Source organism: Capsicum annuum, chromosome 10 (assembly GCF_002878395.1).
Source record: "Capsicum annuum cultivar UCD-10X-F1 chromosome 10, UCD10Xv1.1, whole genome shotgun sequence".
In the NCBI taxonomy this organism is placed as follows: domain Eukaryota; kingdom Viridiplantae; phylum Streptophyta; class Magnoliopsida; order Solanales; family Solanaceae; genus Capsicum; species Capsicum annuum.
Genome location: NC_061120.1, coordinates 114,300,308 through 114,306,100, shown reverse-complemented (window position 1 = coordinate 114,306,100; position 5,793 = coordinate 114,300,308). Strand labels below are relative to the sequence as shown.

The following is a 5,793-nucleotide window of genomic DNA, read 5'->3' as shown; positions in this document are numbered from 1 at the left end:
CCTTGTGTCTATGGTGAATGGTGAAGTGATTTGAAAGTGGAATTGTGAAAGTTATTCTTTTGAAATTTTTAAATGGTATTTATATTATGAGAATTGATATTCTTGATAAACTGAAAGAGATTGACGAATTATATGATGACTCACATGTGTTATTGTACTTATTTCATCCTCTCATGATTATGATGATTTTCTTCGGGCTATGTGTGTCTTTCATACATCCTGCATAATTCTTATAAATATTTATGATGGTAATGTTTATAAAACTGCATACACCCCCATATACTCGGTTCTTTTCTATGGTATTGACCCACATCTTTGGATGTGGGCTGAATTTTCTCAAAATGTAGGTTCAGTGCTCAGTTCCAGGTTCGACCGTGATTCTTCGAGCACGCTGTTCTACATCCTTTGTGTTGGTAAGTCCTCATGTTCCGGGGACATGATGTCTGATATTGGTTTCACAGAATTGTTTACATTTGATAACTGAGTATGAGTCAGTTGGGGCATGTCTCAATGGCTCACTGGTTTTATTGATTTTCTTAAAGGCTTGTCAGACTAGTATAGATGTTGGGAGTTGACTAATAAGTCATATTTTGTTATCTTTCTGAAATTGTTTTGTTCTTTGATGATGATTACTCTGTTGATATTTGAGGGTTATTTATGGAAACCCCATTGATTCGTGTTGAACTGAATAAAAATGGCTCAAAGGATTAGCTTGGGGCTACTCGTAGCCTCAAGCACTGGGTGATGCTTCAGGATCCATTTTTGGGGCGTTACAGGCAGTTTGTTGTATTTTAACATGAAGACTCACAATAGCACATACAAACATTCCAGGAAATTAGTGAGACATATATTCTAACAGGGGTGCATACTGATTATGTCAGGATAACTCTCTTCCCTTTTTCTTTAATTAGGGAAGCAAAAAGGTTGTTACATGTTGAACCACCACTTTTCATCACTTGCTAGAATGATTTGGCTTGAAATATTCTTATTCAATTCTTTTAACCAGGGAAGACTTCATACTTGTGAAGTGAGATTTTGAGTTTTACACAAAAAGAAGTAGAAAATATTTATCAAGATTCGGAAAGATTTAAGGGCATGCTCAGATATTGCCCTCACCATTATAAGTTTAAAGATGTTCTTCTTCATACTTCCATAGCGATTTTGGAGCCAAATAGTAAGATTCTCTCGGATTCAGTAGCAGGTTGGTAGGCTCTAGAAAAGACCTATGATGAATTATATACACTGATGAATCAGACTTCATAAGGTAATACTGAATGGCTTTAGACTCTAGGGGTGCTCCTAAGAAGGATGCAGGTGTGTTGGAGGTACATTAGTTCATGAATTTATTAGCACAGCTTGCTGCATTAAAAAATTGGATAACTAATCAGTTCAACAACATAAAGTTTGGGGTTACATAGCTGGTGGCCACATTTAATGTAGTTCAACCGGCTAATGCATGGTATAAGATTTGTAGAAGCAGCAAGCATTCAGTCGATGCTTGTGTATTTAATCCAAACTCTGTCAACCATATTGTGAATGCTAATAGTCAAGGACAACTAAACTGTGGTAACACTTATAATTCAAGTTAATGGAATTATCTCAATTTATCATTCGGTGGAAATCAAGTGCAAAATAACAATCAGTACCAAGGGCCAGAACAAAAGTATCAACAGCAGCAAGCTTAGAGTAATAAGGCCACAACTCAAGTAAAAAATATAGAGTAGATGTTGAGGCAACTTATAGCTGGTCAAGCATTATTGGCAACAAATATGAAGAGTCAACAAACAACTATGAAGAATCAATAGTTGAATAAAAAGGATTTGGAGATGTAAATTGGTCAGTTTGCAGGTGTCCAAAATAGTTAGACTTCAGGGAGTTATAACTGGTGATATTGAGGCAAATCCAAAATAGGTAAATACAATCGCTACAAGAATAGATTTGTAGCTAAAAGAGTTGGAACCTGAGCATGTATGTCCTGCGGCTATCGATGATAGTACTAAAAATAATAACGAGAAAGTCATTGAAGAAAAAGATGCAGCTAAAGAATCCAAAGTAGAGAAGAAGACTCTACCACTACTGTTTCCCCAAAGGCTTCGGCAGAACCAAGAGGAGACTAGTAACAAGAAGTTTTCAGAAATTTTAAAGTTGGATCAACTCAATCTTCCTCTTGTTGATATTTTGCAAAGTCTTTCAAAGTACGCAAAGTATGTGAAAGACATAGTGGAAAACAAGAAATATTTGATAGAGTTTGCTATAGAAGCACTTACTTATAAGTATACATCCAACATTTAGAACAAATTAATGATAAAGCAAAAAGATCTATATAGTTTTACATTAAAGAGTGAAATAATGCAAGCCATTAGTGCTCAGGGGTTATGTTATTTAGCGGCAAGCATCAATCTAATGCCCATATCTTGGTGCAAAAATATGGGTCTTGGGAGTCCCAAAACCATGACTATTATCGTACAATTAGCTGACAGGTCGCTTGTAGGCCTGATGGGATTTTTGAAGACCTCTTGGTACAAGTAGGATCACTTATTTTCCTAGAGGATTCTTTTGTTCTTGACTTTGATGTTGATCCAGCGATTATATTTATTTTCGGAAGTCCATTCTTAACAAATGGGCAGTCTTTTATGGATGCAGTTATATGAAAGGTGACTATGAGAGCCTCTAACAATGTCGAGGTATTTGATGTGCACAAGGCAATGAAGTTTCCTGCTATATATGAAGAATTTTCTGCGATAACAGTAGTATACCTTGAGTCTAAGCTCTACCTGCTTTTTCTAATGATTATCTTGAGCGAGCTTTTATGGGGTATGATTTATATGATGAGGTAGAGGCACTTAAAATGGTTCAAATTATTGATTTGGCATTAGTTTACACTAGAGTTACTAAGATTAATCCATTGAATATATCGATTGAACCATCTCCGAAGGCATCCATTAATGAGGCACAAAAATTAGATCTCAAGGCTCTTATGGCTTATTTAAAATATGTATTTCTTGGTGATAATGATAATTTGCATATGATTTTGTCAGGAGTTTTTTCTGATGCATAGGTGAGAGAAGCTTTGTTAGTTTTAAAAAGAAGGAAGAAAGCAATTAGATGGCAAATGTCGGACATCATAAGAATCAATCCTACTTTCTATTGGCACAACTATACATGAAAGAGGTATCCAAGGAAAGTGTACAATACCAATTCAGAATTAATCCAGTGATGATAGAAGTGGTTAGAAAAAAGTCATTAAGTAGCTTGATGTTGCGATTGTCTATCCCATATCTAACAGCAAATGGGTCAGCCTTATATATGGTGTCCCAAAGAAAATAGGATGACTCTAGTGACCAATGAGGATAATAAATAGATTACAACGCGCAAAGTAACTAGTTGGAGGATTTGCATTGATTAGCAAAAGATGAATGAAGCCACTAGTAAAGATCATTATCCTATCTTATTTATTGATCTAATGCTAGACATGTTGGCAATGCAGGAATACTATTGCTTTCTAGACAGATACTCATGGTATAATCAGATCATAATAACACTAGAAGGTTAGAAAAAGACCATGTTTACATGTCCATATGGCACATATGTATTCAGGTGTATGCCTTATAGCTTTTGCAATGCTCAAAGAATATTTCAGATATGCATGATGACGATCTTCTATGACATGGTGGAAGAATTTGTAGAGGTATTTATGGATGATTTTTCTGTCTATAGTAATGTCTTTGATGTTTTCTTACAGAATCTAGATAGTGCCTTAGCCCATTGTGAAGAGACAAATCTTGTACAAAACTGAGAAAAGTGTAACCTTTGGGTTAAGGAAGCAATTTTCCTTAGTCATAAGGTGTCACACAATGGATTTGATGTAGACAGAGCTAAAGTTGAAGTTATTGAAAAGATACCTGATCCGATTTCAGTGAAGAGAGTGAGAAGTTTTATTGGGCACGTGGGATTCTATAGGCACTTTATAAAATACTTTTCAAACATTGCAGTCCAATGTGCAAATTCTTAGAAAAAAAGGCTAACTTTTAATTTAGGACTGATTGTCAGCAAGTATTCAAGGCTGTAAAGAAAAGGTTGATAGAAGCACCCATCATTTTTTCTCCTAACTGGACATTTCAATATGAGTTATTGTGTTATTCTAGTGTTTTATCAATTGAAGCAGTGTTAGGATGGCAAAAAGACAAGGAATTTCATTATATTTACTATACAAGTAAAGTCTTAAATGAAGCCAACGCGAATTACACTGTCATAGAAAAGGATATGTTAGCGCTTGGTTTTGCATTTGATAAATTCAAACCATATTTTTTGGGTACCAAGGTGATTATTCATAGAGAATATGCAACCATCAGGTATTTGTTTAACATAAAGTATTCAAATCCATGGTTGATCTTGTGTATACACTTGCTTCAACAATTTGATTTACTAGTGTAAGACAGGAAAGGGGATAAAAATCAAGTGGTCGATTATCTGTCAATGCTAGAGAGTCGTGTTCATATCTCTAATACACTTTGCATAAGTGAAAAGTTTCTAGATGTGAAAATGTTGGCATTAAATATCTCCTTTCAATATAGACATTGTTATTGTGTTTGTAAGTGGTGTTTACTCTTCCAAAGCTACCAGTCTATAGAGGAAAAAGCTGTTATATGATTCGTGCACATATGTATAGGATGAGCCTTATATTTTTAAATAAGGTGCTAATAGGATTGTGTGTAGATGTGTTTTTGAAGTTGAATCTAATGAAATGTTGCACTATTTTCATTTATCCCCTTAAAGGGGACATCATAGGGGTGAGCGAACAATGAGAAAAGTTTCTCAATACGGTTTATTTTGTGAGGGGATGCGACCAATGTCAAAGGTTGGTCACAATATCATAGAACCATGAGATGCCCTTAAACAATATTTTAGAGGTTGAGCTATTCGATTTTTATGGTATATAATATATAGGGCCATTTTCCTTTCTTGTGGAAATCTGTACATCCTGGTGGTGGTTTATTATGTGTCCAAATGGGTCGAAGCTCCTACCCTCACCACGAATAATGTGACAGTTGTGTTAGGCATAAGGTGTCCACAAAATACCACCCATAAGCCAGTGGCCAAGTAGAAGTTTCTAATCGAGAGATCAAGCAAATATTGTAGAAGACGACTAATGGTTAGTGTAAGCATTGGTTAAAGAAGAAGGATGATGCACTGTGGGCGTATATGATATCCTATAAGATACCCATTGGGATCACTCCTTACCATTTGGTATATGAGAAATATTGCCACATATTTATGGATCTTGAGCAACAAGCTTATTGGACTGTAAAGAAACTAAATCTTAATTTGAAGGCCACTTAAGAGAAAACATTGCTCGAACTAAATGAACATGAGGAGTTTTGCTTACAACCTTATAAGAATCCAAAATTGTATAAAGAGAAGACCAAGAAGTAGAATGATAATCATATTCTAATTTGAGTTTTTGAGCCTGACGAACTTCTTTTTTTATTCAATTCCAGATTGAAGTTATTTCTAGTTAAGCTGAGGTGCAAGTGGTCTAGGCCGTTTGAAGTGGTACATATGACTTAACAAGGAGTTATTGAACTGTGGACCATGGATAAAAGTGAAAAATTCTTGGTGAATGGGCAGAGAGTGAAGAACTATTAGGCTGATCATGGGGATTTGCAAATTACTTCTATCCCCTTTTCAAAGAAAAGAAGTTTGAGTTGGGTCGTTCCATGACATTAACTAAGGCACTCCTTGCGGGGCACTCCACAAATATACTACAATAGTGTAGTTTAATTCATAGTAAAA

The 5,793-nt window shown here is 35.3% G+C and overlaps 1 non-coding gene across 1 annotated transcript; it reads right to left on the bottom strand.

Moving 5' to 3' along the window:
- Positions 1 to 1,017: 1,017 nt before the first annotated feature.
- On the bottom strand, positions 1,018 to 1,124 carry LOC124888238. Its single transcript, XR_007046369.1, has one exon. It is a non-coding gene; the product is annotated as a small nucleolar RNA R71 (small nucleolar RNA).
- Between the last annotated feature and the right edge of the window lie 4,669 nt (positions 1,125 to 5,793).